Here is a 21516-nt window from a genome sequence, read left to right on the forward strand (position 1 = left end):
ATCACACTTGAGATGTATAGACCCTCTCTCTTCCTTCCTTATATTTCAGAGTTGGGCATACAAGGGGCTTATTGCTTGGAATATTCCCCTCATTCAACTTGGAAAATGACAAGTACACTTCTTACTAGGTAGTCCATGTTCCATGTTGAAGATGGAAACCTGGCCTCTCACTTAGTGATTGGACCTCTGGGCCACACACGTGGATCCTAGAGAAGTTGGTTTGAGGCAGGGCAGAGCAGAAGAAACTCATGGGAAAATGCACTGAAGGCATGGAGATATTCCCATTATACTAAAGCCCCTGCATACCCCTTCCTGGGCACTCTTGAACACTCTACCCTCCTGGAAGGGCAGAGGCCAGAGGAAGTATGATACTCAGGAAAGAGCTTACTATACTAAATGCTTGGAGTCTATGGAAGGAGGAGGACCTGAGTTCAAAACCCAGCTCTTTCACAGACTAAGTATATGAACCCTGGCAAATTCATTTACTTCACTGAGGCTCAGCTTTTCCCTCTGGAGCTATTAATAACTTAATGAGTTATAAAGATTAACAAAGATAATTTTAATTTAAAACACCTATGACAATACCTGGCACATAGTAGGCACTTGATAAATGTGACTTCCATCAACAGGGAAAGGGCAAATAGCAAAAGATGACTGAACGTGATTCACATGACAGGTAGGGAGGACTAGGGGACGAACCCCAGCAAGTATATCAGAGCCGTGAGTGGCTCAGAATGGGAATGGGCTGATTTGGAGAGTCTGTTGTGCTATCTAAGAGCATCTGGATCCTGTACCAGCCAAAGCAAATCAAACAGGAGTGCTTATGAAGAGCTTCTTTCTAAAACAAGTACGGGCTGTGTTACTGACACACGCCACAGGGGAATTGAGAAGACTGCTGGCAGAGATGTTAAGAAAGCTGACAAGCTTTCAGTTCCAATCTTTGCTACTACCTACGTATGGGTACAGCTGACCTTGGCTCCAGAGGAGAAAACCCTGGACTGAGACACAAGAGACCTAGGTGCTGGTCTGAGCGTGACTCTGAGCAGGCGACATCATCTCTCAGGCCTCAGTTTTTTCTTTCTCCTCCAAATAATAACAATTCTTTACATGCCTACTCTATTATCACTATCCTCATTTTCTATGGCTCAGAGAAATTAAGCTAATACAGGCAGGCATCTGAATTCCAGGTCTGCTGTTAAAGCCAGTAGTCTTTCCACTCTATTGCATCATCTCTCAGTGTTAACTGACGGGGTGAAACCAGGTGGACCAAGGCATTTGAGGACCTGAAAATTTTATGATTCTTAGCAGCTTGAAACTGTGGTTTCAAGAGCATTCTAAATATATACTGTAGTGCTAACCTGCTAGTTAAGAAGCCTTCTATAAATGAAATCCTCAACACCAAGGGCAAAAGCTGAGTACAAGCCAACTTGAGAGCCAGAGAAGAGCAGACAATGAAATTTTAGGAAGCCTTGAAGAGGCCCTTGGAGAATACACTGCCTAATTCATTTTACAGATGGGGATACGGAGGCTGCAAAAAGAGAAACAGCTTGACTGGGAACACCCAGAAAGTGGGTGACAGAGCACAAACTGGGTTCTATGTCGCATGGACTCTCTCATACTCGTTATCTACTCAGTCTCCAACATTCCAGGCCGTTCTGATTTTCTCATTGATATTTTTTTTCCAAATGCTGAGTGACAGGCAGGTCACTGCCCCTGCAGCCGACTCCCAAACACTTCTCGTTGTAGGTAATGGCTCTTCCTTTCTGTCTCTGCTGCAGCGTTAAGCAGGACTGAATCTGAGTCTTCTCTTTCGGCCCCCTCCTCTTTTTTTCCTTTGAATGACAGACAAAGTGACTTTGGAGGCACAGAACTGGAAGAGACATACCAGCAATTATAGAACAAATTTCTACTTCATTCCCTCTTTTTGGAGCTGAGGAAACTGAGGCCCAGAGATATTAAATGCTTTCCCAAGGTTGAGTTAGTAGAACAGGCTTAAGAGCCTGGGTCACAATACTCACCTTCTACTACAATCTGACACTGAACACAGGGTATCAGAATTTATTTCAACCACTAGTGGCTGAACACCAATCCAGACCAGGCATTTTTTCATCATCTCCTATTAGCATCACAATAACTGTATAGGCATTATTGTTCCCATTTTGCAGAGGAGGAAACTACAGCTAGGAGAGGTTAGTCACAAAGGAAATGAATGTCACAGCAAGGATTCAAATCTTTGGCTTTAAAGCTTCCTCTCTTTCCCCAGCAGCATACAGCCTGAGGTTTTTAAGAATATACACAATGGTGGGAAAGATGGAGTTAATTAATCTTCCTAAAGACCAGTTATCCAATTAATCTTCCTAAAGACCAGTTATCCTGTAGATAACTTTGTCTATTGCCCTATGCACTTAAGTACATTAACTCTTTTTTTTTTTTTTTTTTTTTTTTTGTGGTACGCGGGCCTCTCACTGTTGTGGCCTCTCCCGTTGTGGAGCACAGGCTCCGGACGTGCAGGCTCAGCGGCCATGGCTCACGGGCCCAGCCGCTCCGCGGCATGTGGGATCTTCCCAGACCCGGGCTCGAACCCGCGTCTCCTGCATCGGCAGGCGGACTCTCAACCACTGCGCCACCAGGGAAGCCCAAGTACACTAACTCTTGATATATTATGCTAACTGAGGAGATGGGGAGGGAGATGAAGGTAAGGGAGACCAGTAGAGACTCCTGATACAAAATGACAGATAACTCAAAGGAAGCAATTTCTGCTTTTGTGTTAATGTGATCTTTTGTAGGATGGTTTTGGGGCTTTTTTCTGCATCTGCCCCATTAGGTCATAAGTCCCCTTTACTCATGTCCTACTCATCTCATGATTCTGGTATCACACTTGCTGATGGACCTTGGTTTCCTGATTTATGGTTTCCCAGCTTGGGTTTTTGATCTCTTGGCCTTATTCTTAGGCTCAGATCCCTACCTCTCTGCCACAGTCAACGGCCTTAAAACTGCCCTCTAGGAGCTGTCAGTCACTCTTCTGTCAGGCTTGCCGCTCCAGTGGGACACAAACATGCCTCATGAATACAGGCAAAAATCTTCAACAAAATATTAGTAAACCAAAACCAACACCATACAAAAAGGATTATACACTATAACCAAGTGGGATTTATTCTAGGAATGAGGTTGGTTTAAAATCCAAAAATCAATAACATAGTGCCATGTTAGTAGAATAAAGGATAAAAACCACACAAACAAAATCCAACATCCATCCATAATAAAACCTCTGAGTAAACTAGAAATAGAAAAGAACTTAACTTGGTCTGATAAAAGAAGTCTACCAAAAAACCCTACAGCTAACATCACTTAATGGTGAAAGACTGAATATTTTCTCCTTAAAATTGGGAACAAGAGGGCTTCCCCAGTGGCACAGTGGTTGAGAGTCCGCCTGCCGATGCAGGGGACACGGGTTCACGCCCCGGTCCGGGAAGATCCCACATGCCGCAGAGCATGCCTGCGCGTCCGGAGCCTGTGCTCTGCAACGGGAGAGGTCACAACAGTGAGAGGCCCGCGTACCACCAAAAAAAAAAAAAAAAAAAATTGGGAACAAGGTAAGCGTGTCTGCTTTCACCAATTCTGTTCAACACTGTACCAGAGGTCCTAGCCGGTACAGTCACGCAGAGCGATTTTGTGGACGTTAAGATTATGTCATTCCTCTACTCAAAACTCTCCAGTGGCTTCCTATTTCACTCAGAATAAAGCCCTACATGATCTGAGTCCCTGTCTACCCTTGTGACTTCTTCTCCATAATCCACTCTCCCTATTGCTCGCTTCATCTCTAGCTACACTGACCTCCTTTTGTTCCTCAAGACACTAAGCGTGCTCCTGTTTTAGGGCTTCTGAACTTGCTGAACTCTATGCATGGAATGTTATTCCCCAAGATATACACATAGCTCATACTACTTCAGCTCGTGCATATTTCTGAACAGATTTTATTTTCTCACAGAGGCCTTCTTTCATCACACAGTCCCTCCCTATTCCCTTACCTTGCTTTATTTTTATTCCTATGTATTCATTTGTTTATCCTCCACTAGAATTTAGGATACAAGAGAGAAAACTATTTTCTTCACTGCTACATTTCAAACACTTAAAACTGTGCCTGGCACATGGTGGACACTCAATAAATACACACGGAATGAATGGACGTCTTTAAAAAGATATTCATGTATAGGAGAATGAATAAAGGCGGGGTTGGGAGGGTGGGAACCACTGTCCCAAGAGTCTGAGAAGGACCAAGGTTTTAGGTCATGGAGGAAGAACCAGTGTAGAATAGAAAAAACTTGGTTCTCTAAAGCCAGATTCTTCTAAGTTCTAAGCTTAGGTCTTCCAGTCACTGCCTGTGTATCCCTCTCTAAGTCTCTGGAACTTATAAAATGAGAATATCACCACCTACCTCCCAAGCTGTTATGAAAACAAAATCAATTTATGTATTCAATATAGTACCTGATAATATAGTAGATACTACAAATAATTAAACATTCTGATACCTCTGTCCCTCAAGAAGAACCTAGAACTACCTTAAAAATTACCTAGCTCCACCTTATTGAAATGCATAGATGTCTATAGGGCTGTTGCCCCTAAAGTTTGACCTTCATACCCATTTTAACTTCTCTTTCTTATCATTCTTCTTTTACCTCTCCCTTACTGTTAGCTTTCAGCTCTCACCTCTAGCTGCTGCTAATACAGCTCCTCCTCCCGTTTTTATACACCGCTCTTAATCTTATGGAGGTTTAGAAACCAGATTGCTAAGCTTGTTACAACAAAACGTAAAAATAGGAAAAAATTAGTGCTGTGCAAGGTCTTAAGGATGACAATGCTTTGCTACCTTCTTGTTTTTCAGTTGGACTCTGGAAAATTGAGGATGTTAGATAAATAAGATACTATATGGGTATCAGTATATTATACAATCTTTTACATAGAATCATTCATATTTTAAAATAGTCAATAGTGGAACTTTTCCACAGGGCAGTTGTCACGAAAACAATAAAAGCCAAGCTTGATGCCCAGGCCATGTAAAGGCCAGAAGCTATAGAACATTAGATTAACCAAGACAGAAAGAAAGGACAGCAAGAGTCTGGAGATTCAGAATAGGAGGGTATGTTGGCCAGTGTGGATTCCAAGAGCATCAGGTTAGAGGACAGATCCCTCTGTGCACCCTCAGGCAGGCAGAAGGAAGAACAGAATGCCCCTTGTTACAGAGTATGAAGAGAGTGACCTATTTCACTGGCCAAGAGCGAGAGAAATGGTGGGAAAACTGGAATGCCCACGGCCTCTGATAAGATATGAGACTGCAGTACAAGTGCCTTTTTCACTAGCAGTTGGAGGGTGGGGGTTGGGGGAAGGCAGGGAACCTAGGGCCAGAAGAGGAATAGCCCTCCTGTTCTAACATGCTGGGGATGGACTCTTGAAACCAACTATAATATCTGTACTGGCAGTGGCCTTGGAGCCAGGCTGTGTGAGTGCATTTAAACCTGCACTCTGCAGCCCACATGCTGCAAATCATGGCTGCCAATGCTGCCTGGCTTTGTCTCTGTACCCTGGAAAGACTGAACTTGTGGAAAGACTGAACTTCCGGTAGGGCCTGCAGAAGGAGAGGAGGAGAAGGGCCTGGGAGAAAATTTACAGTGTAAATTTCCAAGGCAAAACCTTCCCTTTTACCTTTGGGGAGTTGGGTGGCAATCAGGTCAGGGACTGAGATGCCAAGGATACTTATAACACTTTCTTCTCACCTCATTTCAGTCATGCTGTTTTACAGTTCACAAAGCTTTCCAACTTGCATCTCCCATTTGATTGTCTACAATATCCTGTATGGTTGGTGCACACAAAATAGACATATGGGTGCAGTGAGGCACTCCAATTTACAAATAGGGAAATGGAGATTATCCAAGCGCAAATACTGAACGAGAAGACAAAAACCCAGGTTTTCCAACTGCAACTCAGCTCTCCAGGTCCCGATTTGTGCTGGCCCAAGTGCTTATGGAATCCCACGTGTTATAGATGTTTTCCTCTCCTTCCAGTCATATTTAGCCTTGGCCTCCGCCTGCTTGAAGGCTCTTCCTTTCCCCCTTACTAAAAATGCCATTGCTCAGAAAGGACCCCCCCAACTCTTGCCTGCCCTGCTGGGCCCTTCAAATAACTAGACCTCCTTCCTGAATCCCTAAGGAGGTCTGTTTTCTTGAACTTTATAAGAAAAATCATGATTCCAGGCAGATTAGCATTCCAAGGAAAGCCTGCCAAGGCAGAGAGAACAATGGTATTCACAGTTAGACTGACCTGGGTTCTAATATCAGCTTTACGGATTCCCAGGTGTAAACCTGGGCAAGTTACTTCAGTTTCCTGAGTCTCAATTCCCTCATCTATAAGATGGGGTTTTGTCTAGTTTAAATGGGATCCATAACACTATTGGTTCTTAATATGTTGATTTCCCTTCCTGTTTCACCATCTGCAGTCTTCCTTCTAAGATTCCCTGGACTTCCCTCTTCACACATCCCCCACTCTAATCACTCCGTCCTCACCTCCATTGATGATTACATTCTGCAGGACTGATAAAACCACAGGATTTTCTGAAGCTGACTCGGGGCTTGGTAGGTCACAATCAAGACTGAAATCAGGAAAAGTCTCTAAGGGCTATGAATTCACGTTAAGAGAGCTTATGGGAGAAGGGGTTTAGTTGCCAGGTCCAGAATACCCCCCAGCAGAAAGCAGCTGGCAGAAGCCAGAAGGAATTGAGCATGCTTTGCTTTATTCATGGCAAATGATCCCACCCTGTCTCATGGCAGCTCCAGGAAAGCAAGTTCAATTCTCCTCCCAGTAGAAAAGGCTGCCTATGACAGTCTCTTAGGCATGGAGTAGAAGAGTAATTATCTGTAAGTTACCTGTACTAAGGGTAAAAATAAGCTCCAAACTAGTTACCTTGTATCTTGGCCCAAGTTTGCCCAGAGTTTGCCTAGGCACTCTCACTCACCAGTACCAAGGCTGAGCTCAGCCAGCAATTTCCTCTTTTGCGTTACAGGGTCAGCACCAACTGTCTCAGGGAAGAGGGCTCACCTATAACAGAGAGAAATCAGTCAGGGTCTTGCTCAGAACAGGCATGAACTTAGGTCAATGATGGCATGCAAAGTTCCTGCCCTTACATGTCTTGCATCCTAGCAAAAGATAGGGTAATAAGTAAATACATAGTTTCAGGTTGTGCTATAAAGAAAAATAAGCAGAGTCAGGAAAGAATGACAAGGAGTGAGAATGAGGTCTATTTTAGATAAATCCGTCAAGGAAGACTTCTCCAAGAAGCAATTGCTAGACAGAGACCTGAATAAAGTGAGGGGGTTAAGACCTGCAAAGATCAGAGGGAAGAGTGTTTCAGAGAGGGGAAATAAGTGCAAAAGCCCTGAGGCAACAATAGGCAAGAGTAAGCTTGTTATGCTAAAGAACAAGAAAGTCAACATAGAATACAGTGATGGGAAGAATGAGGTTCCTCCAGGCTTCAGTAACCTGGAACCCAGCTGGGACAAACTTTCAAGCACTCTGAGATTGATTTCAGGTTTCTCTGCTCACCTCCTCCTCTGCTGGGTAAGGGACAGAGAAACTCCTATATATTTCTTGGAATGTGGGGTAAAGAGAAAACAGAGAAACTCCTATGTATTACTTGGAATGTGGGGTAGAAATGACTGGGGTAAGGAGAATAGTAGCACACGCCAGGCACTGTTGTAAACCCTTTATTTGTATTAACTCATTTAATCTTTACAAACTCTTGTAAGGTTGGTGTGTTATTACATTTCCCCATTTTACTAATGGGGAAACAGACAGAGAAGTTAAGTAAATTTGCCCCAAGTCACACAGCTAATAGATGGTAGACCTGGGACTTTAACCCTGGAAGTCCAACCTCCGGGGCTTGCCTTCTTAACCACACACTATACCACTTCTCAAAAACAGAAGAAAAAACACAGGAAACGCATTCTCTAGTCCTAGCTGACATGGCCCACAGCCCCCATTTATAACCAAGTCTGAGATCCTCTCCATTTACCTGCAGTCCAAGTTTTTTACTGAATACCAGTTGAATGACTCCCGAGTCCTTCAGCCAGGTGGTTCCAGAGGATACTGTGATCACAAAGCTATGATGATAACCACGACAACAATAGCCATTTAATAGCCACTAACATTTAATGCACACTTTGAAATAGACTAGGTACTGGGCTAAGCACCTTACATGTACTATTTTATTTCAGAGAAGGAATGACAGTTGCTCTAAGACCTGGGTAGAGGGATCTGTGAGGGGCTCCACTCCTGAACAAAGCAGCAAACACAGGGAACTAAAGGATCCCTGTAGGGCAGGGTCAAAGCACAAAGGCAGACGTACTAATGGGTGGGTGGTAAAGGAAAGGACTATCAGCACCTCCAATTAACATGTCAACAAACTGAACTCATCTTCTATTTCCTAGCCCCCATGTTTCACCAACAATTCTCCGGAAGTACATTTTTTTTAACATCTTTATTGGAGTATAATTGCTTTACAATGGTGTGTTAGTTTCTGCTGCATAACAAAGTGAATCAGCTATATGTATACATATATCCCCATACCCCCTCCCTCTTGCGTCTCCCTCTCACCCTCCCCATCTCACCCCTCTAGGTCGTCACAAAGCACTGAGCTGATCTCCCTGTGCTATGCGGCTGCTTCCCACTAGCTATTTACATTTGGTAGTGTATATATGTCAATGCTACTCTCTCACCAAGTACATATTTAGACTTCAAAATGTTCACTCATGCTCTCCAACCCCTTCTTCCCTCATTCCCACAATTGCCAAGTCCTTGTAGGGGTTTTTTTTGTTTTTGTTTTCAGTCTCTAACAGCTCTACATCCAAATCATCTTCTTTATTCCCTACTGTGTCAACTTCCTCTTGGTTCAGGATCTCATTATCTCCTGCCTGCACTGCTGGAATAATTCTTAGAATTTATTGACATTACAAGGACAGGCTGTTACAGCAGCCTCTTCCCTGGTCTCTCTTTCACTAGTCTCCCCCGATCCTTCCTGTTCCAATCTATTGAGCCCACACTGCCAGACTAATGTTCCTAATGCCACTCCCCTGCTCAAAAAAATGTCATGGCTCCCAATCACCTCAGCCTTGCTCTCTAGACTTTCATACCATGGGTCTGGTCACCATCTACCTTACCTCTACTGTGGGCTTTCCAGCTCCCATACTTTTATCCATGTTGTTGCCTCACCTGGAACGCCTGTCTTCATTTGTACATATTCAAATCCTTCTTAATCTTCAAGGCCTAGCAATTCAGTGAAGTTATCCTGAAGCCTTTCTTACCTCTCTGTCATGTTCTTGAAACATCTCTGGCTGTGACTCCTACCTGGCTCTGGCCTCACCATCCACTAAGGCTTCAGAACACTTCCCCTGTTGTTCTTCCTTGTAAAGATTCCTACTGCTTCCAGACAGGGAAAACCTAGTCAGTTAAGATTTCTGTTCGAATTCCTACTACATACAAACATTTATTTATTTATTCATTCATTCATTTATTTATGGCTGCATTGGGTCTTTGCTGCTGCGTGGGGTTCATTCGTTCATTCATGTATTTATTTATGGTTGCGTTGGGTCTTTGCTGCTACAAGGGGGCTTTCTCTATTTGCAGCGAGCGGGGGCTGCTCTTCGTTGTGGAGCAGATTCTCTAGGCGTATGGGCTTCAGTAGTTGTGGCGTGAAGGCTCAGTAGTTGTGGCTCACAGACTCTAGAGCGTAGGTTCACTAGTTGTGGCGCACCGGCTTAGTTGCTCCGCAACATGTGGGATCTTCCTGGACCAGGGCTCAAACCCGTGTCCCATGCACTGGCAGGAGGATTCTTAACCACTGTGCCACCAGGGTAGTCCCCTACTACTCTTATCTTACTCTAAATCTATCTCCTAGCAAGAGACCTGAGTTTTAATCTGAGCCTCAGATTCCTTAACTACAAAATGGGGATACAATTCCAATCCAGCCTACAATATAGGGATTTTGTAAGAATCAATGTGACAACAGGAGAGGAAAGGGGAAGGGTTGAGATGGGAGACCCAGCCAAATCTTTAACAGCTCTTTTTGTCAGCTGCAAAACCCCAAGTCTTCTACCCAATTAATCGAAAACAATTCCTGGGCCTTCTTAGCCATGGTCACAACTCTGGGTTAGGGGTTATAGAGGATGCAGGGATGAATGAGAACAAATCTTATCCTTAGGCTCCTGGCAAGAACTGCGGAGTAAAGTCCTAGTAGGACTGTGTCAGCTTCCTACAAAGGATGACTAAGAATATTAGGCAGACTATGGAAAACAGTATGGAGGTTCCTTTAAAAACTAAAAACAGAGTTACCATATGATCCAGCAATCCCACTCCTGGGCATATTATCTGGAGAAAACTCTATTCGAAAACATACATGCACCCCAATGTTCACAACAGCACTATTTACAATACCCAAGACATGGTAGTAACCTAAATGTCCACCAACAGATGAATGGATAAAGATGTGGTGTGTACACACATACATACATACACACACACTCACACACACACAAAACATTACTCAGCCATAAAAAAGAATGAAACAGGGCTTCCCTGGTGGTGCAGTGGTTGGGAGTCCACCTGCCAATGCAGGGGACACAGGTTCAAGCCCTGGTCCAGGAAGATCCCACATGCCACGGAGCAACTAAGCCCGTGTGCCACAACTACTTAGCCTGCGCTCTAGAGCCCACGAGCCACAACTACTGAGCCAGCATACCACAACTGCTGAAGCCCCGCAATGAGAAGCCTGTGCACCGCAACGAAGAGTGGCCCCCACTCACCGCAACTAGAGAAAGCCTACGCCCAGCAAAGGAAACCCAACATAGCCAATAAATAAATAAATAAATAAAAGAATGAAACAATGCCATTTGCACCAACATGGATGGACCTGGAAACTATCATACTAAATGAAATAAGTCAGAAAGAGAAAGACAAATACCATATGATATCACTTATATGTGGAATCTAAAATATGATACAAATGAATATTTACAAAATAGAAACAGACTCAGAGACACAGAAAACAACTTATAGTTACCAAAGAGGGAGGGGGGTGGGAGAGGGATAAATTAGGAGTTTGGGATTAGCAGATACAAACTACATATCAAATAAACAACAAGGACCTACTATATAGCACAGGGACCTATATTCAATATCCTGTAATAAACCATACTGGAAAAGAATAGGAAAAAGAATGCGCGTGCGCGCACACACACACACACAAACGCGTGCGCGCGCACACACACACACAACTGAATCACTTTGTTGTACACTGGAAACTAACACAACATTGTAAATCAACTATTCTTCAATTTTTTAAAAAATTTGAAAAAAAAGAACATTAGGCAGGACCTAACAGTTTCAAAAGTGCTATGTATTATAAAAGTGGAAAAAGAAACCAGTCTGGGGCATCCCTGGTGGCACAGTGGTTAAGAATCCACCTGCCAATGCAGGAGACACGGGTTTGAGCCCTGGTCCAGGAAGATACCACATGCCGTGGAGCAATTAAGCCCATGTGCCACAACTACTGAGCCTGCGCTCTACAGCTCATGAGCCACAACTACTGAGCCCATGTGCCACAACTACTGAAGCCCGTGTGCCTAGAGCCCGTGCTCCACAACAAGAGAAGCCACCACAATGAAAAGTCTACGCACCGCAACAAAGAGTAGCCCCCACTCGCAGCAACTAGAGAAAGCCCATGCGCAGCAACAAAGACCCAATGCAGCCAAAAATAAATAAATAAGAAATTAATTTAAAAAAAAAAAAAGAAAGAAAGAAATCAGTCTGACTAGAAGTGGCCTCAGAAGCTTCATTAGAGCAAGGGCTTAGGTCAGGCCTTGATGCAGGGTGACAGGAAGACGTGGGCTACTATGCACCAGGCACTGGGCTAGGTGGTATGCTGGTAACCCTTGTAATACCCTGTGAAGCAAGTGATGGCATGCCCATTTTATAGCCAAGGTAACTGAAGATAGGGAGGAGGCTAAGTGTGTCATTCAAGGTCAAACAGCTGGTAAGTAGCAGAGCTAAGATTTGAACCTAGGTCTGCTTTACTCCAAAGCCTAATGTGCTTGCTTACTTACTTCATGGTCTGCCTTACTCATTATGTAGCAACATGAAAAGGGACCAGATAAACTCTGAAGTTCTTTCTACCTCAAAAATCCAATGACTTGAATGGGGGTTGGGGAGAGAAGAGAGGAGCGAAGAGGAGGTTTACTGCTGCTATGTCTTTCCCATAAGACTGTGACCTTACGGCAGGTTTAGGGTCTTTTTAACTAAAATGCCCAAGTATCTGACACAGCCTGGCACGTAGGAGACATTAAGTATTTAGGGAACCTGTGAGTGAATAAAACACCAGCCCTATCAACCTTTGTTCTAAGGTCTAGAAGTAAGGTCCAAAATCTCAAGCTCCACGTTCTGACTCTCAGCCCCAATATCTGTATCAACTACCTACTAGTCTCTCAGCTGAAGGTACCCTTTTCCCACTCTTGTTTTCAGGAGTTAGGGAAGAGATGAGAAGAGAAACGGATAAGAAAGGAAGTTAGGTGGTTAACAGATAAAAGAGAGGTAGAAGAAAGGGGTGAAAGGAGAGAAGGTAAGGAAGGAAACAAAAAGGAAGGGGGTGCCAGGGCAGGATTAAAATGTCTGACACCTAGACTTTGAGAAAAGTTTCTTTTTCCTTCTGATTCCAGAAACAAAATTGTTTTTGTTTTTTTTTTAAGAGCAGTAGTAGGAATTCCTCTTTATATATTTTAAATGGAAGGAAATTGCTTGTCCAAATCCCAGACCAAATCTGTCAGCAGGAGGTAAAGTGAAATTCCTCAGGGCTCCCATCCTCAGTTCTCACCTTCCTGCCCCAGCCTAACCCTTGCTCGCCTGGTTTAGGCTGAGGCCTGCAGAGATCAGAAGACATGAAGGTTCTTCCTCTATTCCTCTGCTCCTTCTACAAAGGTTGCTCCAGGCTAATAAGCCCTGATATACATATTATATACAGGTATCTCTCTTTCTTACTAAATCAACAGAGAGAGCCCTGGGCTAAGAGAAAACCTAAAGGCTAGTTCCAGTTCTACCTATAATGCACTGTGTGACCTTGTCAAGTCATTTCACCTTCCTGGGCCTTTTTTCCATATCTGTAAAATGAGGGTGATAGTATCTACTATTCTGGAGGATTTTTTGATGGATCAAACAAGATTGTCAAGAAACAGTTTAACTGTTTAAATCTATTTAGTTTGATATAAAGGTAAAGAAGGAATGAGGGGATGGTCTCTTTAAAAAAATGCAATAAAATAAAAAGAGGGCTGTACCACCTTTCACTTGAAGAGATCTGCTCTGAGTGAAAAGACTTAGGAAGAGCTGTGGCAGAGACTGTCACTGTCTGCACCTCCATCAAAAGACAGTAAAGCACCAACTGAGACTGAAAAAGTTCAAGAGCTACATGTATGCAAATACCAACAGTTCCAAGTACAAAGAAGGTAAGAACCAGTAGAAGTCACATATTACTCAGGGAAAGTAACAAAAAGTAGTAATGACCAATTTAGTGGTGAAGAGCTCAGGCTCTAGAATCACACACCTGGGTTTGAATCCCAGCTCTGTCTCTTACTAGCTTTGTGACCTTAGGCAACGTATTTACCTTCTGTGCCTCAGTTTCCTACATTTGTTTTAAAAGGTTCCTGCTTCATAAATGTGTTATTGGGAGAAATAAATTAAATAGCATGGGAAAGCCCTTACCTCAGGGCCTGGCATAAGTGACTTAATGATAGATATTATTTTTCCATTTAAATACCACAAAGGATGAATCAAGCAATAAAAAAGGCCTAGGAGAAAAGAAAGAAATGTACATTTGCTATTACCTTATTATGTACCATTAAGATCCAAAGCCTTAATTATTCTTATTTATTCCTAATAACCTCTTGAAATCCATAGAATTATCCCCATCTTACAGGAGGAAACTGAGCCTCAGAGAAGTAATTTGTCTAAAACCACACAGCCGGGAAAAAGAACTTATTTCAATAGGTCTGACTGCAAAACTGTGTTCTTTCTACTACATATATACCTTGCACTTTCTCATGCTCAAAAATAAGGCGTCCCCCACATACCAAAATAGGCTCCAATAATGAAGTGTTAGGGAATGGACCAACTTCTCCCATTTTGTACTCGATGAAGCAACTATTGGTTTTGTATGCCTGGGGAAAAGATGGGCAGGGGTGAAATGCAAGTGCACCATCAAGTTCCAGAGTTGCAGACTGGACTTACCAGGCCTTCCCAAGGGGCTCTCACATTTGTCACAGTAAAAGAGGAGACAGGGCCTTTTGCCAAACTGAATACCACACCCTAAATGACAAGATGTTCTAGTGTTGTAACAAACAGGCAAAAAGTCATGAGAGGTGCCAGGGCAGAACTCAAATACCTGATCAAAACACCTTATACTGGGAGGGAATACAATGCTACGTATGAACACTTTTGCAAGAGTCAGCATGTACTGTGTCCTGAGTGTGCACATTGCCCCTATTTCTGGGAAGCACTTTACTATGGCCCAGATGACTGGAAGTTTACTCTTAAGACAAGCACTCCTTCCCTTGGGCCAGACTATTATTTTGGCGCATTCCATTAAAAAATAATAATAATTTAAAAAAAAAAAAAGGGAACAGGTTCTTACAGGAGTATATGGAAACCAGGAATCTAGGGCTGGTAAGTAGGGGAAAGAAGCCAGGAAGTAAATTAAGAAAAATCTGAGAGAAGAACTGGGGCCTGGATATCAAAAGCTTTGGGTAGGGTGGGGAGCCAAGCAAAAGACCTAAGACAAGAGAAAGGGAGTGCTTCAGGGGGCTAAGAAGATATTTTGATAGGAGAAATTATTTCCTACATTTGTAAAACAAATTTTTTAAAAAAATAGTACGTCCCAGGGACTTCCCTCGTGGCGCAGCAGTTAAGAATCCACCTGCCAATGCAGGTGACAAGGGTTCGAGACCTAGTTCGGGAAGATCCCACATGCCATGGAGCAACTAAGCCCGTGCACCACAACTACTGAGCCTGTGCTCTGGAGGCCGCGAGCCACAACTACTGAGCCCATGTGCCACAACTACTGAAGCCCGCACACCTAGAGCCCGTGCTCCGCAACAAGAGAAGACACTGCATGAGAAGCCTGTACACCACTACAAAGTGTAGCCCCCACTTGTTGCAACTAGAGAAAGCCCACGCACAGCAACGAAGACCCAATGCAGCCAAAAATAAATAAAAATAAATTAATTAAAAAAAAAATAGTACGTCCCTATAAAACCTCTGGTGTTTAGAGTAGAGCAATCTCCAGGGCATACAGGAAGACTGACTGAAAGAGGTGTTTCTTTTTCTTTTTATTGTTTTTTTGGCTGTGTCGCATCTTACTTGTGGCACGCAGGATCTTTCACTGCAGTGCGCGGGCTCCAGAGCACGCAGGCTCTCTAGTTGAGGTGCATGAGCTCAGTAGTTGCGGCACGCAGGCTTAGTTGCCCCACGGCATGTGGGATCTCAGTTCTCTGTCCAGGGACTGAACCCGTGTCCCCTGCATTGTAAGGCAGATTCTTTACCACTGGACCACCAGGGAAGTCCCTGAAAGAGGTGTTTCTAAAGTGATATCTTCCTCAGAAGAGGGAAGGAAAATAGAAGCTAGGTTCTCTAGGCCTCCGGGGTGACAACCGAGGCAGGAGTGAGCAGCCACAGGACATAATCTTAGCATAACAGCTCCAGGTTCAATCAGGCAGGGCTCACCTGCAGGCAGTCTCAGACCCATTTCTGCTACAGTCAGCACTTGAAGATGCACAACTGCTCATAGACAGTAGGGAGTATAAGACTGGCCATAGAGCAAATAGTCCTTGTCCCAGGAGCCACGCTTGCCAATCTGTTTTAGTTCTGTCCAGCTTGCCCCCTAACCTCTTGGCCTCGAAACTCTAACTGCTTCAATCTTCGTGAGGCCTGCTTTTCCCAGCCTGGATCAAACACCATGGTCCTGCAGTTCTAGACTCCTTCCAGTCACAAGAATACCTGACCTTGAATCTTATGAGTGGCTCTATTGTGTGTTGCCTATGCCCTGGCATAATAAACCAACTGGCTGTGTTGCCATGGGGGTTAAAAAAATTACCTCACAACATAATAAAAATGCAGCCAAGTCACAAAATGACTCAGTAAAACCCACTTCTACTCCCCAACAAAGACAGGTGTCAGGATGCCCAGCATATCACAAAAAGAGGCCCTGGAGTGCAGCTGCCTTCTTAATGACAGGTGACATTAGCGCTCCATGAGCCCAATCCATGTCCATGTATGAGAACACTATACATGCCATAAATAGATGAAACTCAATCCAGGCAGTCTCTAGGCTGCCTGGAAGAATGTCCAGAGAATACAACAGACCTGCAAGACAACCATTCTTGCCTCTGCTTTTTCTGGGCAGCTAACAGCATTTCTCCTTCCTCAGCTGAAGCTGCCTCCAGTTTCCCCTTTCTCCTTCCCTGAAAGACCAACCCCAAAGGAATCCTCAAGGGAGGCACAAGTAATTACTGTTTTCTTTTCTCCATGCTAATGAAACAGTTGGAAGGTTCCCCTTCCCCCTCTTGAGCTGGAAGCAAGAATCTAAGGCTTTATAATCTGTAACCAACACACCAAAGCTGGGGCCAGACAGTGCTCTGCAACTGAACTGTACAGAAGATGGCTTTTTGTCCCTGATAAGACCAGAGCTGGAAGAGGCCCCACCATTTTACAGAAGGAGTGGTAAGACCAGAGTGAGAGGATCTGTCCAAAGTCACAGAAGGAAGGCAGTGGCAGGGCCAGAATCAGTCTCCTTACTCCCAATCAGGGCACTTCCCACATCATCCCATCCCACATTCTGTACTAGACTTCCTCTAGTACAGAATAAATTTGGAGGTGTCCTCAGTGTACCTGGAAACTGGAACTACAAATTTCAAGTTTACATACCAGTTTTTGAATAGGTATTTAAAAAGCAATGACAATGCTCTGCAGAAGTGGACTCAGTCCCAGAACTGGGGTTCTGGGGCAGAAAGCCGGGATCTGAGAGACAATGCCAATTTTACCCCAAAATTTAAATCACAAGTAGATGGTCAGGCAAAAAAACAATCTGTTAATTTTAGTTGGGATTCAGCTCGGTTACATGAAGACTGTAGATACCAAGGGTGGGGTCAGAACTAGCCTTAAGAATGAATTTCAGGTCTGGCAGATAAAAGACCACTTTAGTATAGAACACTAGGACCTCATATTTCACAGATGAAGAAATCGAATCTAGCACTATTTTTTTTTTTTCATACATGTGTTGTTTAGAAGGCACCCAGTCTCAGGTGTTTTTGTTCTAGCAGCCCAAACGGACTAAGACACATGGCTTTATCCTAAATGTCAGAGGACTGTCTGCTAAGGAGACTGACCAGTGATTATCTTACTTAATTTTCTGGCCAACTGTCCATGTCATTGCTTCTTATCTCAGGGTAATCACAGAGTTTTGTCCAGAAAACTAATTTTGGGGGGAACTTCTCTCTTTCGCTTGGTGGGGAGTATTTGTCCTCATTTTTATTGGGGTTACCCCATTTATCTGTTTTTATCTCATCTTTCAGGAATTCCTCATTGTTTTATCTATTGGGAGTATTTCTCCTAGTCTTCCAACTATGTCACAGATCTCTAGCAGACGATCACTCATGCCAAAAACCGAATCTGGAAACTGGATTAAGACAATTTCGTAGTTTAAATAACAACACCAAAAGGGAGACATGTCTTTAAAAAGAATTTAACAACCGACAGATATTTGCAAAATCTCAGTTCAGTACTTTATATAATGGTTATCCTTCAAAACATACAAACTGGGATCTGCCATAACTTGTGCTGTGATATCCCCAAGTGACATCTCCCCTTGTTGCAGGAAAGACAGTGGGGCACGAGAGGATGCTCACATCCCAGGTCTTAGGCGAGTCCCTGGGATGGCCGCCGAGTGTGGGTTCTTGAACAGGAAAGCATTCAAGAGCGAGCCAAACTAAAATGAAAGATGGTTTACTCAGGGAGAAACAGACTCCACAGACAAGAGTGTGGGCCATCTCAGAAGGTGAGAAAGGCCTCGAATCTAGCACTATTGGGTGCATCACAGGGAAAAAGACCCAGGGTGAAGCAGCAGACTGAAGGATGCTATGGCTCAGAGCTAGCCATGACCTGCCTGCCTAGCCATGGTCAGAGAAAAAGGAAGACAGAGCCTCTGGGAAAAGGAGCCAGCATATGCAAAGGCTGTGCTGAGAAGAAAATGGTTCAAGTTATTAAACTGGACTAATTTGTAGAATCTAACACAATTTTTAAATCTTTTTTATTTTTTTAACCTGAAGACAGAATGTCAGCCTCTAAAATCTCTTCCCTTCCCTCTCACTTCTATCCTAGCTCTATCACTTCAGGTTGGAGTCAGCAACTCAAATCCAGTCCTCAAACAATTCTGACTTCAGGCAGGAAATATTTAAAATAGTCTTCACCCTAACTCCCATCTCCTACCCATACGGCCTGGATGTCAACCCTTCCTCTCTGTTCTCCTGTACTACAGAGTTGAGTGTGGCGTTCCTTGTGGTATTCCAGGATATTGCCACTGCTGACCACCAGGCTTCAACTTCTAGAGGGCACAAAATCAGGTACTGTATTCTACAAATGGCCCCAGGTCCATGTGAGAACGCCTGCCTCAGGTCACCTGCCTAACACCTCAAGCCCTCCTAAGACTAAAGCCCAGCTCTGAATCCAAGACTAAGCCTTCCCACCAGTGTCCATTCCTCAAAGACTTCCTGCCAGCCTAGACTTATTCTTGAGTTTGCCACTCTCCCCATCCTTCTGCAGGGAAGGCAGCATGGTATAGTAGAAATACCACGCATACAGATCTGGGTTTGGGCCCTGGATCTGGCCACCTAAACCGGGTATCCTTAAGCATTATGATTTACCTGCTCCCCTATATCCTCTTAAGAGCTTTGATTACTGTCTGTTTTTTCCACCACTCTCCCCTATGGGAAGAGGGAATATTTAGGTATTTCCCTGTATCCTCAATGAGTCAGTCTCTGTCTACTGAACGATCCTCTAAAACTAAGTTCCCACATCTGTAAAATGATATCTGTGATGATATCACCTGTCTCAGAGTTATGAGATAAAGGAACACAAAAAATGTAAATTGCCTGGATCAGTGCCTGGCCTTTATTCTTATACTCTATCAAGGATATCAGGGCCAAATGTTTACCTGTACTGAACTAAACTGTCCATCCTAGAGACACCATGCCTGCTGAACCCTAGGGTCAGCTGGACCTGACCTCCAGTGTCTGTTCCACTACAGTAATTAGACTGAGTGCCAGTTCCTAGAACCTTGCCAGTAAAAACAGCTAGAGATATGACTATTCTCCTCACAGTCAAAGGCAGTGAATTGGAAGCAAATGACGTACGTATATACACAAATACTCTAGATTGAAAGGAGGGGAGAACACAGGATAAAAGAAAAAGGGAAGAGGTTGTGCTCTGAAGTTGAGGTCTTAAAGAAGAAAGCCCAGATCCTAAGGGGTAGCTGAAGTCATATGAAGGGCCAGGAACATGAAACAAATTGACTGAGGTCACACAGTAAACTAAAGGAAGAAATGAGTTTGGAACCCACCACTGCGGTCTCCCATCTAGTGATTTTTCCTATCCACCAGGGTAGATGCACAACATTCTAGGAAAAAGGGAGTGAGTCATAAGGGATTCAGTGTAGTGGCAGGGAGAGACGCATAAGGGATATCAAGTGGTACTTACATAGTTTCCTGCTTTGAAAGGTGACTGAGAAAGAAATCAATCCAGCCTTTAGTTTTGCAGGGGGCGAATATGCTCTGGAAGTTAAAGGGCAGTAATAAACTCAATCTGGCCAGAACAAGTGCCAGCAGTTAGGGAAGGGGAAGGGCACAGGATGTCCTCAAACTATCATGAGCCCTTCTCCCACAACACCAGCGGCTCCGGGAGATCAAAACCCTCTGCCCACCCATCCCCAACTTCACAACTCAAACTGTAAATTAAGTTCCAGGTTTTCTAGGATACCTGTCCTTTCCAATAGCGGGCCCTCAGATTTATAAAATGGGGGGGGTGAAGTATAGAGAAGTAGCAGAATAAGAGTTCTGTGCCATGAGGAAAAATCTGATTCTTTTCTTTGTTCTATTCACAATATTCACCTGAACTTCTGGGAAAGTAAGTGATTTGCCCAAGGTCACACAGCTAATAAGGGCAAATCAGGACTTGCCTGCATCCTGTGTCCTTTGTGATATGGTGACTTTCAGCAAATTTGACCTTTACAAAGTTTTGAGAGGTAGGTAGGGCAGGTGTTCTCTGCTAAATCATGCTGTCCCTTCTTCTGAAAAGTCTCATTTGACACCTCCAATTCATTTCCAGCTTAGTCCTGACATTTATCTCCTCTTCCAGAACTTTCATAATTACATTCTAACTCAGAGGTCAGCAAACTTTTTCTGTATAGGGCCAGCAGTCTCTGTAGTATTCAACTTTGCCAAGGTAATATGAAAGCAGACATAGAGGAACAAATGAGTGTGGCTGTATTCCAGTACAACTTTACAAAAAGAGGCAGCAGACTGATTCAGCCCACAGGCCAGTTTGCCTGACATCTGTTCTAACTAATCTCCTGTCTCCAATCACCCTGTCCCTCAATCCACCACACACACTCATATCACAATCCTACACCCTCAATGGATCCCCTTTGCCTACAGGATAGTTTAAACTCTACGTCATCCTCTATCATATCCTTCCCTGCACACTGTACTCCATCACAGCAGGCTGTCACCTGGCAACTTCTTACCTTCCACCATGCTCTTCCCTAACACCTGCAATGCCCTTCTCCATTCCTCTGCCAATATTACCTATTTCAGGGACAAGCTCAAATGCCAACACCTGTGAGAAGTCTTTTCTGGCTCTGCCTTACATAATTAGTCACTATATGGCTATCCCTCACCCACTACTGTCTCCCTACTCCCCCCACAATTCTAAGCTTCTCAGGGGCATGGAGTGTGTCTTATTCAACTCTGTATCCCTTGCAGTACCTAACATAACACCCAGTGTCCACTGACTGAACAGGCTTCTGGGCTAAGAGAAAGTCATTCGAACATGGTAATCTTTGGTTCTAACAGAACCATGAGATGACTCACAGCATCAACAGAGCCTTCAGGCTGCTTCAGGGGCTGCCTGCCTCCCTCCCTCCCCATCATGTTCCCTGTCTGGCCAGGTAACTAGTTAAGGTACGGACCAAGACCAGGCATTTCATTAGGTGGCTTCTAGCCTATGCTGATACATGTGAAGAGAAGAGGGATCCTATTTTCAGAGCTTCTGGTCCCTGACCTCAAACTGTATCCTTAATACTAGCTATAAACTGATCCCAGATACAGATTTAGCCCTAGATCAGCAGACAGCCTTCTAACAAGTGCAGATCCCCCAAAGACA

General features: G+C 43.9%; 1 protein-coding gene and 1 long non-coding RNA gene across 18 annotated transcripts in view; both read right to left on the bottom strand.

Annotated features, from left to right (window-relative positions):
- The window catches only part of RALY (RALY heterogeneous nuclear ribonucleoprotein), a 79952-nt gene that overhangs the window by 36631 nt on the left and 21805 nt on the right, over positions 1–21516 (bottom strand). For 8 of the 17 annotated variants that reach the window (XM_027078568.1, XM_027078563.1, XM_027078573.1 and 5 more), the window contains exon 2: positions 7007–7089. The exons of 4 other annotated variants lie outside the window; for them this stretch is intronic. The gene's annotated coding sequence lies outside the window, so the exon portion shown is untranslated. Of the gene's footprint in view, positions 1–6954; positions 7090–21516 lie in introns of all 17 variants that reach the window. 5 more of the 17 variants (XM_027078562.1, XM_027078566.1, XM_027078564.1 and 2 more) reach the window with 1 other exon arrangement.
- On the bottom strand, positions 2544–16197 carry LOC113605309 (uncharacterized). Its single transcript, XR_003427155.1, has 3 exons — positions 16186–16197; positions 2734–2739; positions 2544–2669 (listed from the first exon to the last, which is right to left on the bottom strand). It is a non-coding gene; the product is annotated as an uncharacterized LOC113605309 (long non-coding RNA).

Source organism: Aethalodelphis obliquidens, unplaced genomic scaffold, assembly GCF_003676395.1.
Source record: "Aethalodelphis obliquidens isolate GAN/ISIS:26980383/991018 unplaced genomic scaffold, ASM367639v1 scaffold42, whole genome shotgun sequence".
Lineage (NCBI taxonomy): Eukaryota > Metazoa > Chordata > Mammalia > Artiodactyla > Delphinidae > Aethalodelphis > Aethalodelphis obliquidens.